At 39.8% G+C, this 20654-nt stretch overlaps 1 protein-coding gene across 2 annotated transcripts in view; it reads left to right on the top strand.

The window, feature by feature from the left end:
- LOC131931315 (uncharacterized) overlaps positions 1–20654 on the top strand; it is a 47321-nt gene that overhangs the window by 7248 nt on the left and 19419 nt on the right. Inside the window, exon 1 of one of the 2 annotated variants that reach the window (XM_059288065.1) lies at positions 8317–8388. The exons of the other annotated variant lie outside the window; for it this stretch is intronic. The gene's annotated coding sequence lies outside the window, so the exon portion shown is untranslated. Of the gene's footprint in view, positions 1–8316; positions 8389–20654 lie in introns of those variants that run through there. 2 annotated transcript variants of the gene reach the window in all.

The raw sequence follows: 20654 nt of genomic DNA, 5'->3' as shown, positions 1-20654 counted from the left end.
CTTAAATATGTTGAAGTTAGCCGCTGATCTTATTCATTCAGAACCCAGTGGTATTCTAATTCTAATTTTATTTTGACATTTAAAAAAAAACGATGCAGAGCAATATAGACATAAGCGTCTTGCAGCTGTTATTTAGCGATAACGCGAAATCTTTGCAAGCACTTTAAATTTAAATATCGGGACAAGTTGTCTGGAGTGTAAGGAGACATGTTGCTTCTTGATTGTGATAATTTTGTTTTCGACAATGAGCTAATCTGATCGCGTGGGTTCAAAGAGATCAAATGAGGCATGGAAACGTGTTGTAAATAGTTTAAAAATAGCATTGTATGAATCAGAGAAATCAACAGCGCGAGGTTTATTTATTACTGTGAGTTCGGTGATGGAATTCTTTTGTTTTGAAGATCGCGTTATGTATATTTGTGTTTTCATTACGTCATTCGTCGAGGTTATTAGTCATGCGCACAAGTGCGGGAGGCTCCCTCATAGAACACACTTTTTTTTTTTACCTGAATATAGGGCACAAGGTCTAGCTAATAGTAAACTTCGGTAAAGGTCATCTGGTACCTTGTAGTTTGTTCTTGTTGCGACAAAGGCCGTGGAAGAAAATCTAAAAAGAAAAGCAGGCTGAAATCGGAGCCAACGGCCTATATGGAGCATAACAAGTTGACACGTAATACTTAATTGTGTTTGAGGGATTTCCTACCAACATTAAAGATTAAGAATGAATAAAAAAGAAGATAGATCTATATAGCGTCTACATGGATTATTTTTTTGCAACTCCAATCTTCAATATATATATATATATATATATATATATATATATATATATATATATATATATATATATATATATATATATATATATATATATATATATATATATATATATATATATATATATATATATATATATATATATATATATATATATATATATGTATATATGTATATATGTATATATGTATATATATATATATATATATATATATATATATATATATATATATATATATATATATATATATATATTTATAATTCTCTTCATGGTGACCATAGAAAACACCCAGCTGTAAGCGCGCCTAGCAGCACCATCTCTTCCTCTTTAGGCATATCCCTACCACCCCCACCCTCACATGGTCTGGTCAGCTGTGGTTCACGCTAAATGTTTACAATCGTGGAGCCGGGTTTAGTGACGGCTATTAGGGGCAGATAATTTAGTTTGAAACGATTTTAAACTTAGGGGAGGTAACTAACAGGAGGCTGCTTTCACGGGGGGGGGGGGGTGTAGGGTAGGGGTTGGGGGAAAGGAGGGAGGGGGTAGTATCGTCCTTGACGACCTACTGATAGTGTTTTAAAGCAAATGTTTTCAGTGGCAGCATTGGTACTGTCGAATTCACAAATTATGAATTACTGAAAAGTAGAAAATAAAACAACTAAACAGCGGCGTATGATATGCCGCGGGTCGGCTCGTATCGTTAAATAATAATAAGTGTTAGGATGGCACTTACTGTGGAATCGGACTATAGGAATGGTTGGGTCTGTTTGTGATAAAGTTATTGTTTTTTTTTTCTTCTCGAGAAAACACAGAAGCTAAAAGCATACTGCTTTATGAGAATATAATTTAAAAAAATTATATAATCATAAAGGTTTTTGAGAAATCGGAAATAAAGTACTACTTCTGGTTACCGGAAATTGCTCAAAAGTTGATATAAGCCTACGAATAAGGGTACAGAGTTTCTTCCAGGCATCTCTTCGGGAGAGGGGTCTACCGCCCCCCCCCCCCCCCGAACAAAATGGAATTTATATAGAAAAAAAATATTTTTAAGTGTCCGCCCTCCCACTCCTCCCCCGAAAATTTCAAATGCCCCCCCCCCCCCCCGAGAAAAAAGTCTGGAAGAAACACTGTAAGGGTATTCTGACAAGATGCCGACATGGACAAAAGGCCGACAAGACTTGGTTCTTTGATCATTGTCTCACCTCGTTGACAGAAGGAGCTATGAAAGACAGTAGTGACCGCATTTCGCAATATTTAGGTGTTGATCCTTTGTGTTTAGGCGCCCCCCCCCCCCCCCCCCCCCCCCATAATAACCAGTCGCTTGGACCCGTCTCTTGAACGTTATGGTTTATCAGCCTTTTGACCGTGTCGGCATTTTGGATGTCCGCCTTTTGTCCTACACCCACGGATAAGATCTAGTGACTTAAATGTGAAATTCCGCTCTCTTAACCGAAGTTGTACTCAAGTTACCGTGTTCACGGACACTCAGACAGACAGACACACAGGATTAAATAAACCGGGAGTGATCTCCCCTAAACTTTCTCGAATATTCTTATATAACTTGGAATATAGACATTATTTTTAACGAGCCGGCCCGCGGCATAACATACGCCGCTATTTAGTTGTTTCTAATTTTCAATAATTCATAATTTGTGAATTCGACAGTACCAACGCTGACACTGAAAATATTTCTTTAAAACACTATAACACGGGTTCCCAACCTGGGGGTCGCGAAGGTCTTTCTGGGGGGTCGCCAACTGGTATACTAAACCTTAGTAATTTGAAACAAAACATAAATATTTAGAAGATTTTTAAAAATTCGGCTTCATTAACATCACTGGAAATGTAATAGAGAAGAAACAAAGCGCAATGTACAAAGTTGTTCTCAGTCACGAATCTATGAAATCTTCAAAACTAAAACTCCATTTGAGACGAGTCATTCGGAACACACCAAAAACATATGGAGTTCTTTCGTCGGCAAGAAGCTAGTTGCAAACGCCAGAGACTTGATCGAACTGGAAGTTTTCACCAACATTAGTGCAAGCATCAAATGAAGTCGCGATAGAAAATGCCAAGCAAAAAAAAAAACAATAAGGGAAAATCTCATCAAACGCTGCATGTACGTAAATGTTAAATAACACATTTTTATCGAAATTAAGCTTTCACCATTGTTTGCTTTTCAAGTTGATAAATCAACAGACGTGAGTTCGTGTTCGCAGTTGCTGGTCTATGTCTATATTCATGCGGATGATAGCAAAGAAGAGTTGCTCTTTTGTGAAGATAGCATGGAGAAAATAAATACCATTTTTGAAACTGGATGATTAAAATGGGTTAAAACGGCTATGTGGGTTTGTACGGATGGTGCGCCATCTATGTTTAGCTCAAAATCGGGCTTTCAGAAAGCAGAAAAGATTTAGCTCCCTAACCACTGCCCTAACCAATCGACACCAATAGTCCATTGCTAGTATAAGTCGTAAATTATATAAAATCTGGAGCCTTCAAAGAACTGAGCAGAAACATTGATATAGATCACGAGGTTCTGCTCTTCTACACTGCAGTACGCTGGCTGTCAAACGAAATCTGAAATCAAATTGTTCTTGGAAGTGCAAAGGAAACAAGACTTTTTGGTATACTTAAAACGACATAGAGTGATTGGAGAGAGTTTCATACCTAGCAGATGTGTTCGAACATCAAGATAAGCTTAACCTGAAGCTTTAGGGAAAATGAACGAATATTATAACTTTCCATGATAATCTCGGGGCATTTTTATCAAAGCTGTAAAATCGGTAAAGAAAATAAATCTTGGAAATATTGTAAATTTGAGAAACTCTGCGGTGTGGTAGATGAATCTGATTGTGAGATAATTAAAATTTTGAAAGAAGCGATTTAATCTCTTGAAAACGAACTGCATCGCTATTTCTCTGAGCTGAAAAAAGAAGAATCTACATTGACGCATTACCCATTCTCTTCTTCCCTTGATGTTGCCAGCATTCCCGATGAATTACAAGATTATTATTATCTGATTTACAGAATGATTCCGCGTAAAATGAAAAACTGTATACACAATTTCGGTGTAGTATTCACCATTCATACCCAAACGTAAAATTGATTGACTTTTCGAGAATATATTTTCAACACTATTCTTTGATTAAAAACAAAATTAAGATAATTATAATGACATAGGTTGGCGTTAACAAAAATGGTTGTTAATTAAAAACTTAACCACGAAGGTTTAGTGAATAGTATGCAATTTTATTCATGCTTTTAAAATAGTTATCAAGAGTAGTTCATATTGAAAGTCTAATAGAAAATCTTATTTTAGTGCTTATTAATTTTCATACTAATTTCGGCTTTTTAATTCTATGGGGGTCGCGGGTCACTTAATTTTTATAAAAGGGGGTCGCCACTCGAAAAAGGTTGGGAACCACTGCACTATAAGTAGCTCGTTAAGGACCATAACCCCCTCCCCCCTTCCTTCCCCCCCCCCCTCCCCCCCTACGTTTAAAATCGTTGGCTCTGCTTGTAAACATTTAGAGTGAACACAGCTCACTAAAACCATGTAGGGGTGGGGAGGTAGGGAGAGCGTTTGCAGCTTGTTTTCTACCGGCTCGAAGAGGAGAATTATATATATAGAAGATTACTTAAACTTTTAATAAAATACTTAAAAAAAAACTTTTTAAAAAACCACGTTTTTCTTGTGGACTAAAAAGTAGAAAATCAAATTTTCTTTTGTGCTTCCTCGAGCTGTGCAGATTCTTGTGATGACTGACAAAAAACGTGGGTACGTTCACCATCAAATTTCCCGACCCATCTGCCCGACCCACGTTTTTTGTCAGTCATCACAAGAATCTGCACAGCTCGAGGAAGCACAAAAGAAAAATTTATTTTCTACTTTTTAGTCCACAAGAAAAACGTGGTTTTTTAAAAAGTTTTTTTTTAAGTATTTTATTTTCTCCTTTTTAGTCCGTTGCTACACATGAAAAGCGTGGATTTTAAAAAAGTTTTTTATATAGTTTATTTTCTACTTTATCTAATGACTTGATTAAGTATGACTTGACTAAGTGTTTATAAATACACGGACTAAAAATCTCGAGCGACCAGGATTCGAACCTGGGTTGTCGCGGCCACAACGCGAAGTACTAACCACTATACGATCACGGCCAGCGCGCTCACATCGATTGGGGCCGAAGTAACTGTGTCAACAGGCCTCCAGTCTTGTCGGTATCTTTAGAAATCATGTCCTCAATTTTATGGTCTTTGGGGCGTAATTAAATTAAGCTAATTACGGTCTCTAATTGCTAGTTTTTATGATTGCATCTGAAATTGTTAGGCGAAAGTAGCCTGCATGCAAATTTCAGATCTCTAGAGCAATCAGAAGTGGGCTAATTTTCGATGTCAATTTTAACAACAAACAAACAAATCCACAAACGCGAAGCTGAGTTAAGAAAAACGTGTTAAAAATAGAATAGAATCTCATAGAAAAAAGAATTGTGCACCAAGTGAACGCCAAAACAAAATGTGCATAATAGTGCGCAATATTATTAGTACTTTATAAATTTACATGCGTTTTTTGAGAAATCGGAAATAACGTAAATTAGTACTTCCGGTCAACGGAAATTAGTCAAAATTTGACAAAGGTAGAGAATTAGATCTTTTACTTACATGTGAAATTTCATTTATCTATCTGAAATAGTGCTCAAGTTATAGGCTTTTGAAAAATTCAAAGTAGAAAAAGTACCACTTCCGGTTATCGGAAATCGCTCAAAAGTTGATACGGATCTACGATTTTGGTAAAATACTTATATATAAAATTTCATCAACCTAGCTGTAACGGTACTCAAGTTATCGTGTTTACACACAAACAGACACACAGGCACACGTACAAGATTGCAAAATTATGTTTTTCCTTATCAGTGAGGTGTAAAACGTCGAGATTTGTAAAAATCTTGATTTTTTGTTTTCACTAATACAAGACTTTCTCTATACTTCGTATATACGAGAAAGTAAAAAATAAGTGTGTTGACTATTTGGAGTGTAGGTTACTTAACGTAAACAACGAGAGAAACATGCGCCGTCATTGCACACCACGCATGTCGCCTACATTAATCCGTGTGTGAAAAATCTCAAGATGCTTTGACATCATAGCCCCTTCAGAGTGAAGACTTCTTAAATACATATCTAGATACTATCTCGTTTGCGTATTTGCATCCCTTTATGTGAACGAAAGCACTCAAGACTAAAACAATAGCTTATTGTTGTTTGTTTGTTCACTTAGTCTTAATAATCTTATTTGTTTCGTTTCGCCGACCACTTTTTCAAAAATTTGTCGTTTATTTGGCTGTTTTTGACAATTAGCTTGTGGATGAGATCACGGTTTTGACGCGCGAGACTTGTGTATCTCTTTAATAGATCTACACCCCCCCTCCACAATTCCCTGTCCCACTTTGCAATGATTATGTAAGTAGGGTCATTGGGGTCATGTTTAAAAGTCCTTTGTTTATAAATTTTTTGGTCTGCTGTGAAGATAAAGGTTGATTTTAACACCCGATTTGGTTGCCAGTAATGCTTTATTTCTTTTTGTATCGTTAGACTTTGGTATTCACAGAAAAAGTTGGAGGTCGTATGCTGTTGGTATTTATTAAGTTTCTACTAGAAAACGCCCACACTTCGATATTTACCTGACGCTCAGTATGGCAAGTGAAGTAGAGTTAATCTGTTTCTGTGTCTTCTGCATATCAAAGGATAGTATGGTCAGTTTTCCTTTCAGGGCTGTATTCGTGGGCTTGATTCATGAAACATAACCCTTTTTTAAAGGATAGCAGCAGTGTTTCTCCCAGACTTTTTTCTCCGGGGGGGGGGGGGGGACGACGACACTGGTGAAAGTATGTTTTCTAGATAAATTCTATTTCGTTCGTGGGGGGGGGGGGGGGGGTAGACTTTCTTCGCCCCAACCCCGCCCCGGATATATGCCTGGAAGAAACTCTGGTTAGCAGTTGTGCTTTCTACCTTTTGACCACGCCGTCCTGTTTAGTTTACACCGTGCTTGAAACTTAGATTTTTATTTGTGTTTGAAATTAAGAATAAAAATGTCAAAATCTGCGGAAAATAGAATTTTTAAAAATTGAATTTAGTTGTCCATAGCTTATAATTTAATTGTTAATTACAGTGTTAAAGAATAGTGCATCAACATCTGCGAAAGATCGAATTATTTTTCTCGAATTTAATTTTCCATAGCTTATAAGTTTAATGTTAACTACAGTGTTAAAGTATAGTGTATCAAAATCTACGAAATATAGAACTATTTTTTTCTCGAATTAAGTTGTGTATAGCTTATAAGTTGAATGTTAAATTACAGTGTAAAAGTGTAGTAATCTTACATGGGTTTTCAATGTGTTATTCGGTAACACTTATAATCACGTATCAATGGGAAATTTGCATACCAAGTTCTACAGTTAAGCTCAACAACATAAAATATAATTAAACTAAAGTTGTTTACACTTGTTGAAGATTGTTAGTAAAATAATATAACCTAACAACAGCTAGACTTGTTAATGTTGTTTTTTTGTATTAGATTCTGTTAGAAGTCTTGCATTAAATTTCAGTAACCGCGCGTCATCTATTAGAAAGGTCATTTTTATGCTTTAGTTCGAAATGTAGCAGTTTTCTCTGTAGTTAGCAGGTTTTCGTCACAGTGTGACCCCCCCCCCTCCCTTGTCGGGATCGTCACTTTGTACTTAGAACTTTTTAACTCTAATTAATAATCAATTGAGCTACAAAAAAAACATTTTTCTTTCATTATTTAGCAGTTTTTAGTCTTGGTGTCACCAGTGGCGTAGCGAGGTCGGGTGTCACCCCCCCCCCCCCCCAGAGGCGGCGTAGTGACCCTTCCCGGGGACAAACTATCAAATTTTCGATTTGCACCCCCCCCCCCTCAAACTTTCGATTTGCACCCCCCTCGAACTTTCGATTTGCACCCCCCTCAAGTTTTTCTCTATATATTTTGCTATTTTTTTTTGCCTTGGTGTCACCCCCTAAATGGTGTCACCCGGTGCCCCCTTCCCCCCATCGCTACGCCTCTGGGTGTCACCCTTCCCCCCCTAAACAGTGTCTCCCGGTGCGGCCCGCCCGCCCCCGCCTCGCGACGCCACTGCCCACTTGCAGTTAAACCTATTTAACATTTAAATATGTGAAAGCTGGTTTAAACAGTCCTCTGTTAGTGTTTTGAAGACTTATACTATGTCGCAACAACCTTCACCTCAAAGTAGGCCACACTAAGGAAATTCCGCATCCAAAAAAATAATACACTTCCTATTTATAAATTCATATTCTCGACGGCGAAGGTTTGCCCGCAAGTCACAACTAGACTATATTGGGATGTCCCAAATTCGGACTGGCGTAAATTTCCCAACCTCGTTTTGGAAGCGCTCTATTTAAAGTTTAGATATAATGTTTGTATCAGTTTCGACTCTTCAGTCGCTAGAAATACACTTCAGCATAGCAAGACTGTATTAGTGTTAACACTTATTAACCCGATTGATCAATGATCATTGACCAGTTGAAGCTTACATTTATATTAACGGTGTTCACATTTGCTGAAATATATTTCAAAAAAGGTAAGCCTGATTACGTTACGACAATTTTAGCTAAATAGAGAATGTTGAATTGGTATTAGGCAATTACAAATATAATGATGTAAGGATCGTTGGGGGGTCGTCCATAAATGACGTCACACTCGTAAGGGGGAGGGGGGGGTCCGTAATTTTGTGACGGTGTGTGATGAAGGGGAAGGTGTGGGTTCAGATGGTGCGACGTCACACTTTTGCATTATAAAAAAGCAATGTTAGAAAACGAATTTTAGACTTTATTTCGCGTTTTAGAAAACTGTTTTAATAAAATGTAATAGGAATTGATTAAAATACTCTATTTTGAGTTCAGACAAGATTTTAGAAAAATATTGATGTTAAAAAAAAATTCAACTGCAATTTTGAAGGGGTTGTAGGCTGAGGTGTGAGGTCATTTTAGGGGAGGGGGGGTCTGCTTTTTGTGACGATGCGTGACGGAGAGGTGGGGGGGGGGAAGGTAAAAATCGTCAAAATAGCTTGACGTCATTTATGGATGACCCATTGAGTGGGTGTATAATTGTATAGATAAACAGAAAGGTCACAGATCCGGGGAGGGGGTGGGGGTGGGGTCGAAGAATGCTGTCCGCGCCAGGTAACACCATAAAAACTCAATCTTTCAATTTTTAGTGAGAATATCATCTAGGGTCTCCTGTTAACTTAATACATAGTAACACCACTGCATGTACATACACAAATATGTATGCATATATATATATATATATATATATATATATATATATATATATATATATATATATATATATATATATACATACATATATATATACATATACATACATATATATATACACATATACATTTATGTACTTAATTATATAAAGCATATATATATATGCCTATATAGGCTACATATCTATATACGTACATATAAATACATATATACGCTTATATACACATACATTTATACAATTAATTATATAAAGCATTTATATATATAGCTGTGTGTATTTTGTATATGTAAAAGTTTTAAGATAAAAACCCTGGTTACAACCACAACATCCAAACATCTAGATATGTTTACAGTTAAAAGTGTAATACACTGAGGTAAAAGACTGGTAACACTTACAGAGATTACACTTGGCAAATGTATAGATATAAAACTATCGTCCTTATCGTACTTAATGGCACCACTAGTATAGCCCCATTGATAGTTAACGATCCTGTAGCAGTTTTATGCTTATGTTAGTTAGTCTGACGTGTGCGATTAAAATATCTGTGTCGCCACTTGGAGCGTCTTGATAACAGTGACTTAAGCAGTTATTTAGTTAAAATAGGAATATCATAGTTTTATAGGAAATACCGCTAAATAGGAATATCATAGATGTATAGAAAATTACGCAAAATAGGAATATTACAGATGTATAGGAAATTACGCAAATTAGGAATATCGTAAATGTATAGGAAATTACGCCAAATAGGAACATAATTATTGATATTACACTCAAAATGCACACACTACTGTGTAGTTATTTGGCTCTTGATATATTATATTTAAAAAAAGTGTATTAAAAAAGTTAATTGTTTCTTCTTTTACACCCGCGCATTTCTTACCCACAAGTCTCGATTTCGTTATACGGGCCGTATTAGGTTGGATATCACTGAGTCCACCCAGCTCTTATGGGCATAGTGTTGACCTCACTATACTTTCATTTGCATAGGTCAGAGAAACATTAACTCTACTTCACCTGCCTTTGTTTTTCTTATTATTTTCAGTGTTTAACTTAATTGTTAACGTGTTAACCTGTTTCGCGCCATATATACAGTTGACACCGATTTCAGCCTGCTTTTCTTTTTGGATTTGCTTCCATAGCGTTTATCTATCCAAGAACAAACTACAAGGCAGCAGTTGTTTGATTTTGGAGTTTCCTCTCCTAGATCCGTTGCTGTTCCCAGCTATCGAGTCTCGTTTTCCCGAGGGCTCGAACTTGGATCTTTTAGGTTTAGCAGCCTTTACCACGCCGACCTTTGCTTCATGTACTGAATGGACTATACTCTCTACCCTCTTTAATATCCCGCACACATGATATTTCACGTTTTGAAATGTGTTGCTTGCAGCCCGTCCATATTTTCTAGAATTTCACGTGGAGCTTGATTTGAATTTTAATAAACCGGGGGTGATCTCCCCTAAACTTTCTCGAATATTCTTACATAAAACAACAGGGGATGGGAACTCGGTATATTGTTATGATTTTTAATCCACTTTAAATACTTGAACTTTTTAAAATAGAATAGAATCTCATAAAAAAAAAGAATTGCGCACCAAGCGAACGCCGAATAAAGATGTGTATAATAGTGCGGAATATTATTAGTACTTTATAAATTCACATGCGTTTTTTTTGAAAAATCGGAAATAGCGTAAATTAGTACTTCCGGACAACGGAAATTACTCAGAATTTGACAGAAGGTAGAGAATTAGATATTTTACTTACATGTGAAATTTCATTTATCTATCTGAAATAGTACTCAAGTTATAGGCTTTTGAAAAATTCAAAGTAGAAAAAGTACCACTTCCGGTTATCGGAAATCGCTCAAAGTTGATACGGATCTACGATTTTGATAAAATACTTATATATGAAATTTCATTAACCCAGCTGTAACGGTACTCAAGTTATCGTGTTTACACACAGACAGACACACAGACATACAGACATACGGACAAGATTGCAAAATTATGTTTCTCCGTATCCGTGAGGTGTAAAACGTCGAGATTTGTAAAAGTCTCGATTTTTTTTTTTGCACGATTTCAAGACTTTCTCTATATTTCGTATATACGAGAAAGTAAAAATAGCCGTCTCTCTATCAACACTACCTATATTTACAATACATTCATGTTTTGAGGGTTGGTGTTTTGTTACATTGACTTAAGGCCGAACATTGACTTGTATGTGATTGTTTGAACTATCATATAATGACGTTTACACTAGGTCATTGTATGTTTGTGGACATTTTCCATTCGTCTGACTGAACATTTTAAAGTAAATTTAACTTTAATGGCTGTTTGGTTGATTTTGTGTGTTTTTCTTTTAAAAATGGTTTTACATTTGCGAACTGACTCGCATTTACCGTTTCTCAATCTCATTAAGATGGTGTTAAAAAAAAACGTCCACATCCCTAACGTCTCACATAATACATAGTCTATGTCATGTGCAAAGTTTCAGGCATTTCCCCGGGGGTGGGAGCAATGCCCCCCTCCCTCTCCCCGAAACACGTCTACCACCCGCTGAACAAAATAGAATGTATATAATAATAGACAAATATATACATTTGGCAGTGTCCGCGCCTCCCCCAGAGTTTTATGTGACACCCCCCCCCCTCCCCTCCGGAGAAAAAAAAAGATTTGTAAGAAACATTTTTTATATGACGTAATAACCAAATTTATTGATTTATTGCTAAATGCTAAAATAAACTTGCTACCCCCCCCCCCACACCCCCCCCCTTCCCCCCCAAAAAAAGAAAAAACCCTCGGCTCAAAACAGTTTCAGGAGCGCCCCAAGAACTTTTTACAGCGGAGGCCATTAGTAAGTCACGGCTGACCGACTTATTGCAACAAGCCAGGTTAATACCAACCAATGAACTCACAATGATATTGACATGCCTATATGCAATAGACCTATTTATTTCCTATTCGGTTCTAAATTCAAATAATGATAAAAATATTTTTTTTCTTAATATTTGCTTACTAACGCAATATGTTTCGGCCTTGAGTAGGGTTATGGACCTACATCGCCTAGCTGTCTTGGCCTGCATATCTACCCCCCCCCCCCACACACACACAACCCTGTGTTTCCCCATTCCATAGCTTATTCTATGCCTTTGAAAAACCACATTGAATAGATCCAGTCATAAAGTACGCCATGAGCTTACAAGTCAATATTTGAATGTCCTCCAGCATTATCCGTGTCCTGTTCTGTTGGTCTAGCTAGGGGTAACCCACACACCCTCTATATGTGTTAGCAGCAAATATAGTTCTGGTAATTACACCAGTGGGCGCATTCAAATGTTTTTCATGGGATTAATACGCGTACAGGAAGTAAATATTGCATCATAAAAGAATTCTTTCAACCGAAAAATTATTCAATAAATGATTTATGCACGCAAAATGTATGTTGGTGTTAAAAATAATTTTTGTTTTTCTTTCGGTAAAGCCATACATTTATTTAAGACTCAAATGCATGCCATACCATGAAAAATAGTTCAGAACTTTTTAATACCGTGTATTTATGCGTTAATAAGATGTATTATTGTTTCCTTGTGATTGAAAACAACATAATTTGGTAGGTTAGCGGTTTTGTTTATTTTAACATCGCGAGATTGCTCGTTTCACTCATTTTAGATGCAACCCCAATTCGGTCTGTGCAAAACCCATTTGGTGAGTTTTATGTCTTGTTGTTAATTAAGGCTTTGAAAAATAAAACCATCTGTCTGTCTAGTAGTAGTTAGCCTGCCATCCTACACAGTAGCGTAGCGAGGGGCGGGGGGGGGGGGACATATGTCCCCGGGCGCCGACCTTAGGGGGCGCCAAAATGGGTTGGAAAAATAAATTGAAAGGTTGAGGGGGGTGCAAATCGAAAGTTTGAGGGGGGGGGGGTGCAAATGGAAATCTCAAAGGGGGGGGGTCTCTGATCCTACATAAATAGTATATAGGCCTGTCATTCTAGTAGGACATACTAGTACGACATAGGCTTGTCATTGTACATTATTATGACATAGGCTTGTCATTCTAGTAGGACATGGGCCTGTCATATTATTAGGACATGTGTCTGTTGTAACACTAGGACATAGTTTTGTCGTCACACTGGGACATAGTCCTCCTTCCCCAATAGGACAAACACTTTAAATAACCTGAAAAAAACCCAACCCCAACGCCTACCCCGATACTGTTCATGCGTAGCAAATGTCATTATCTGTTGGTGCGTGTCATGTCTGTCACTCAATGACGTGGAGTCTTTTTTGTCAGATCCACCCTTAACCAGTTCGATGATTTAGCCAAGCGGTTTTGCCATGACCTTAACCCTTTTCTACGAACGCTAAGAAAATCTTTTCCCCGAATTTTTTCTTTCACCAGCTGTCTGTCTATATGCCTGGTTAATTGGAAGGCGCGCTGCTATTAATAGCCTTTTACATTGTAGTGAAAAAATTCCGGAGGAGCTTTTTTTCTGAGGACACCGGCGAACATGCTGCAATTGGCCCACTGCCGTCCTTATAATTAGTCCTTGACCGTGTACAGTAATTACTATACTTGTAATTTCACTGTAAGTCATATAAGTAAGGAAGTTAGAAGTATTTTTTTTCAAGTGTTGAAATTTTTTTTTTCATGTTGTGTTTATTTAGTCTTTTTAACTACCATCTTTATGTGACGTAATGTGCCAACTCATTAGTCCCTGCTGTGGTTTTTTTAATGAATCATAATAGATATTTCGTGGCAATTATTTGTGTATTTATATCTGTTATATTTTGACCAACATTCTACTTATATTTTTATAGAACACCGCCATATTATTTAACTTATATACCACCCCCCCCCCCGCCACACACACACACTGACAAAGAAATCTCCTAGACCCCCTAAAAAAACTATAAACAGAGTTTCTTCCAGGCATCTCTAACCCCCCACCCCCACCCCCACCCCGGAAAAAAAGTTTATCCCCCGAACGAAATGGAGTTTATTAAGACAATATTACCATTGTCCGCCCCCCCCCCCCCCCTCCCGGAAGAAAAAAGTCTGAAAGAAACACTGACCATAAATACTGCGTAAAACTACTTTTATTTTGTTAAAAATATAATTCCGCGCCACATTCAGCCACCTCGTCCCGTCCCTTTGTGTGACGTCATTTCCGACTACCCTTAGAGCTGTAGGCCTACAACATGTGCCCGATCATAAACGTCAACTATACGATTTTGTAATTTATGAAGAGTTGCTTTGACTGTAGGGGTAGGTCACGTGCTATCTAAAAATAACAATGTCATTCAGAGGCGTAGCGACCATCCCGGCGCCCGGGGACAAACTTACAATTTGGCGCCCCCCTCCAGAGCACATTTTCAATTCGAAGCCCCCCTCAAACTTTCAATTTGCGCCCCCCCCCCCCTCAAACTTTCGATTTGCCCCCCCCCCCCTTCCCTCTCAAACTTTTGATTTGCAACCCCCTCAAACTATTTACAATGCAAAAATGAATCTAAAATGACATTTTAATTTATTTTTACAACCAATTTGGGCGCCCATAAGGTCGGCGCCCGGGGACATATGTACCCCCCTGCCCCCCCACCCCCAATCGCTACGCCTCTGATGTCATTTACAATCTAATCACAACTTGTCATCTACAATGTCAACATCAAGGATAACAAAAATGTACAGTTAATCTAGGCAGGTTTGAAATTCAGACGTCACGGATGTCTCATTCTGCTTGCGTCGTCAGCGGAAGCGCCTTGTTTGATAACAAATTCAATTTACTTCCTGTGAGTTATTTTAAGCGTTACATAGGAACTGGTGACGAGGGCGGTGTTCTGTGTTGTGTCTACTAGAGATCTCGTTAGTGACAGTTGCATGCTATCTCTCGGTGTGGTAAAAAAAAAATCATTTCTCACGTCATGGTCGATACACGCTTCGTGACGTCATAGCAGAGGCGTAGCGACCCTCCCCGGCGCCCGGGGACAAACTTTTCGATTTGCACCCCCCCCCTCAAACTTTCGATTTGCACCCCCCTCAACCTTTCAATTTATTTTTCAAACCCATTTTGGCGTCCCCTAAGGTCGGCGCCCGGGGACATGTGTCCCCCCCCCCCCCTCTATACGCTACTGCGTCATAGTCGGAACCAGAAGCACGGGTGTGCATGTATTGTAAGATCGTGGTACGCCACCAGCAGAATCGTCAGACAATCCACTATATATATATATATATATATATATATATATATATATATATATATATATATATATGTAACGAGCGAACAGTTAACTGCCGACGACGCCAATTGTAACGAGCGTACAGTTACCCTGCTCGCAACGCCACATGTTACGAGACTATTTGCCTGTAGTGCCAAATGTAACGAGTTTAACCACTCATTCTACACAACATGGACCACAGTATAGATACTCGAAGATGCAGGTTCGCTATTGATCCTTTTATTACATGAATCAAGAAATGCTTCAAAATAACACAATGAATCAACAGGAATGCTTCACAATAATAGTCTGAATCAACTGACCCCTAACAGTCCTCACTAGGCTTCATATAACTGAATCCACATGTCTATCGTCCTTCTTAACCCAAGACGGCTAACCCGTTCTATAACCAACTGTCACACAGACTGACTGATCTAAAGCGAGCGATCGAAAGAGATCGAAAGAGAGAGAGCTCCGCCGTCCCCTCCTATTTATCCCTTGTATTCGTACTTGTATTCATCCGTAATCGATATTTGTAATCGATGTCTCCGACTACTAGTTGCGCAGTTCTAACGTACAGCCCGACCAACAAAACATCTGCATCCTATCAATCAAAGTTGACAGGCCGTCTGAATCTCCTCGTACCGTTTCCCAAAATAGCACGCGTTGGCTTTGAGATTGTTATCAGTCCGATCCAATAAGCCACCTGCCATCAGTTGCATCAGACTGTAATACTGCGTCGCGGCTTATCGTTCGTTATCGGTTACATCAGATTGTAACTAGTAGTTAGGCCTACCCTAGTTACATCCACCCCTGCCTTTTTTTGTGTGTTTTCAACCACAAACAACTCTTGGCAGGTGCATTCCTCCAAAGTCAATCGCACCATCGTAAAAAACTTTATTGTTCCACTCACTGTCCACGTCGTCCCATTCGTATACAATTGACAGTTATACCTATTTCACATATCAACTGTGTCTACATCATCTTCCTGAGACACAAAACAGTTCTAGAATTCACATCCACCCTTTCCATTTGGTGCCTTCACCAGTTCACTTTTATAGCTTTTTGAACAGTCTGTTCTCATACCAGCGCGACCATGAAAGAATTGATGGTTGCTGACAAAAAATTTCGTCTTCCTTCTGTTCCTCAAACTTCTCCGCGGACCACTTATCTGATGGTCTACTGTCTCTCTGCTTCTGGGAGGAACGGGATCCTCTTTGTTGCCGTTATCCTCCACTTGTGTATCGCCGTTGTTCTGTTGATGGTGATATGGTTCCGGGATGGGTATGTGAATTTCCGTTGTAACTTCCGGTTCCCTAATTGTCTTAGGTTTCTCTGTGTGTAACTGCTCTTCTTGCCTATTCCAATATTTCTTTAATTGAGCAATGTTCGCCCACCGATCCGGTTTGGCGTGATCGATGGGTCTTATCTTAAAGGGGCCACCTGCTACTTTAGGCATCTCCACGACTTGCCATATCTCCTGTCCCCAGAGGTCGTGGATCTTATTTCTGCCTAACGGGTGGCTGCGCAGTAATACCCTGTCGTTCAGTTTGAGTGGCGGGTCCTTTGTCTGTACCGGCGGTTCCCTTCGCCGAGATTCATGTTCTAGTCTTTCCTGTACTACCCTGTACATTTCTCTAATTCTTCTCATATGTTCATTCACATATTCCAGTGCGGTGTATGAGCCAGTCATACTCTCCCTTTTTCCTAGGAACAAATCAAGAGGGAGTCGAGCCTCCCGTCCGAACAGCAACATGTATGGCGAAAAGCCGGTTGTGGCATGGGGTGTGCAGTTGTATAGATATACCAACTCTGGGAGAAAATCAGGCCAACGTTTTTTCTGTTCAGGTTCTAGGGTACGCAGCAAATCATGCATGCTGCGGTTGAACCGTTCACACTGTCCGTTTCCTTTCGGATTAAATGTGGTTGTTCTAGATTTGTTGATCCCGTAGTGGCTGCACAGTTGGTTGATTACTTCTGACTCGAAGGCCCTTCCTTGGTCAGAGTGTAATTGTCTTGGTATGCCATATTTGATGAACCAATGTTCTATTAATACCTTTGCCACTGTTTTGGCAGTCTGATCTCGTGTGGGCACCGCCACCGTCCATTTGGTGAATACATCAGTCATTACCAACACATGTTCCGTCCCATCCGATGATTGCTCCAACGACGTAAAGTCCATAGCCACAATCTCTAGTGGTTTTGTCGCTAGTAGGTGTCCTGATGGCTGTCTCATTTTGACAACTGGCATTTTCGCATGCTGACACCTCACACAAGCCTCACAATGGCGTTTGACCTCCATTTCCATATTGGGCCAGTAACACCTCCGTCGTAATATTTTGTGCGTCCTGTCCTGACCCTGGTGTCCTGCCCTGTCATGTGCCAACCTTAGCACTTCTTCTCGTAACTGTCCAGGCACCACCACCTGGTGTATTGTCCCATCAATTTGGTCATGAATTCTCCGCATGAGAACACCATCCTCTATACTGAGACGGTCCCACTGACTCAGTATTTTCTTTGTTTCTCGACCAAATTGTTCTCTTTCCCTTCTTCCTGGGAATTTTTGTTCCTGGACGTATTTCAATAGCGGTTGTAAGCCACTATCCGTTCTCTGGGCATCTCTTATCTTTTTGTGATTAAGGCAATTAAAATCACTACTGTCCATATGTCCGGGCTCTGTGGATATGTGCTCCACCCCGGTCTGCCCGTTTTGCATCACTTGTACCCCATGAGGGATATCTGTTGACGCTCTGACCTCACATATTCCTGTCAGCGTTTCTTCCTCATCGCCCGGTCTCTCGTAAGGATTCCTTGATAAGGCGTCCGCATTGCCATTGGACCGCCCCGGGCGATGTTTTCTCTCTAGGTCAACGAGTGCCAATTCTGCTGCCCATCGCTGTTCGATGGATCCCAGCCTTGCTGTAATTTGAAGTTCTTTTTCAATATCGGATAATTTCTCTTCAAGTCTTGTTTGAGACTCTTTCATTTCTTCTAGTTTGCCAACACTGTTCTGTTGTCTACTATTTTTATTTACTTCTTCCGATAACAGACACTCTAAAGATGAACATTTCTCCTGTGCTTTTAATTTGCATGAACTTTCCCTATCCAGTTTCCTGGTTAACATTGAGATCTCATTCTTAAGTCTACCAATTTCTTCCTTATCATCATTTTTCTTAGCCAACAAATTGTTCACTTGAAACTTTTCAACATTCAAGTTCATTTCACAGTTCATTTTTTCCATATCTGATAATTTCTCTTCGAGTCTTGTTTGAGACTCTTTCATTGTTTGTTTCCTTTTGTTTCTTACGCCATAACCTCGCCGCTCTGTAGCCTTGACCTGCCTTACAGAGGGCGATCGTTTCACCGGACAGTATTGTGCCATATGTCCGGGTTGTGAGCGGGACAGGCAAATTGGTCGACCATCAGCCGTCCACCGGAGCGATGGACCGGCAGGTCGCGGCTGTCCAACCTGTCTCTGTTTTGTCCCGTTTTTGTCCTGATTCTCAGCTGTTGACCTGCTTTCTAACCTCTCCAATCGTTGGTCAACCTTATCCAGGTGAGCCAACAGTTGAGCCATCATGGTTTCCATCGTGCCGGTCCCTGTGGGTGGGGATTGTTTCTGTTCCGGCCCAGAGACTTTGTCTACCGAACAGTTCGATTGGTCCTCATCCTCGGACCTGCGGATCGCTGAGTTCCTGACCTGAAGGAAGGTCAACTGCGGGTCTTTGTAGACCTCTTCTTTCAAATATCTTCTTGACATAGGGGTCGCCAGCCCCTCGATGAAATGGTCCCTCAGCAGGCGCGCATCCATGTCGGGTATTTTGCCTTTTACCGCTTCAAAGGCCCCGTTCATTCTGTGTGAATACTCCATCACACTCTCCGCCATTCTCTGCTTCAAGCCTACTAACACCGTTAGCAGTTGCGAACCCGACCGTCTCTCCCCAAAGGTCTCCATAATCAGATCCAGCACCTTATCTGGATCTGATTGGATGGTTTTATCGTGGCATTTTACCTCTGCCCTGACCGTCTCTCCTATACTTCCCATCAGCAGTCTTAATCTTTCCTCTGGTGACATGTATCTTGAGGCCCAGGCAGCCCTGACCTCTTCACTGAACCTGTTGGTTAAGGTTGGATCACCGTCCCCGTAAAATTTGTTGATGTGGGACTCACTGGGCAGGACCACAATATGGATCGGCTTTTTGTCCACATTTTGTCCTGGTCCATCTGGAGGCAAAGGGTCATCTTTACCGTTGCCTATCTTATCTGACTCAGATTGTTGGGCCAGCAGGAGTTTTTGTTCCTTTCCGATATCTAAAATATCACTCCCGCGTCTGCCACTCACACCAAGGAAAAATGTTGCAGCTATGCAGCAGATAGTGTTGCCCAAAAGGGAGATCATGACACATTTCCAGTGTCCAAGAGTTACATCCATATCTTGGTTGCCATCTTTGCCCAGTATTTGTCCAACAACCCAGTTGGAGATACCAATGACAATTATCTGGATGCTGGTGGTCAGCCCCATAGCTGTCCCCAGGGTGGCTGGTGCTACAACTAGGGGTATACTGAGCCACATGCTTGCAGCAGCAAAAGAGCATGTGACACCAAGCCAGAATGATAATGAAAGGTGTCTCATCTCTGTTCTTTTCAATTTCCTCGATTCTGATTTCAGTTTTCCCTTTTATTTATTTCCTTCAAATAAAAAAAGACGTTTCTTACCGTGTGTGTATGAAAAATTTTCCTCGTTCCTCAATTTTCACTGTTACTGAATGTTCGAATTCACACACACACAAAACACAGTTATGCACAAGGTTGACTATGGGTGCCTCAAACGGCAAGTCTAGTTGAATTCATCCTGTCCGACGACGCCAATTGTAACGAGCGAACAGTTAACTGCCGACGACGCCAATTGTAACGAGCGTACAGTTACCCTGCTCGCAACGCCACATGTTACGAGACTATTTGCCTGTAGTGCCAAATGTAACGAGTTTAACCACTCATTCTACACAACATGGACCACAGTATAGATACTCGAAGATGCAGGTTCGCTATTGATCCTTTTATTACATGAATCAAGAAATGCTTCAAAATAACACAATGAATCAACAGGAATGCTTCACAATAATAGTCTGAATCAACTGACCCCTAACAGTCCTCACTAGGCTTCATATAACTGAATCCACATGTCTATCGTCCTTCTTAACCCAAGACGGCTAACCCGTTCTATAACCAACTGTCACACAGACTGACTGATCTAAAGCGAGCGATCGAAAGAGATCGAAAGAGAGAGAGCTCCGCCGTCCCCTCCTATTTATCCCTTGTATTCGTACTTGTATTCATCCGTAATCGATATTTGTAAT

The sequence above is a fragment of the Physella acuta genome, unplaced genomic scaffold (genome assembly GCF_028476545.2).
Source record: "Physella acuta isolate Inbredline_101_S28 unplaced genomic scaffold, ASM2847654v3 ptg001943l, whole genome shotgun sequence".
In the NCBI taxonomy this organism is placed as follows: Eukaryota; Metazoa; Mollusca; class Gastropoda; family Physidae; genus Physella; species Physella acuta.
The sequence above is the reverse complement of the archived record's forward strand: the minus strand, read 5'-3'. Positions and strand labels throughout refer to the sequence as shown.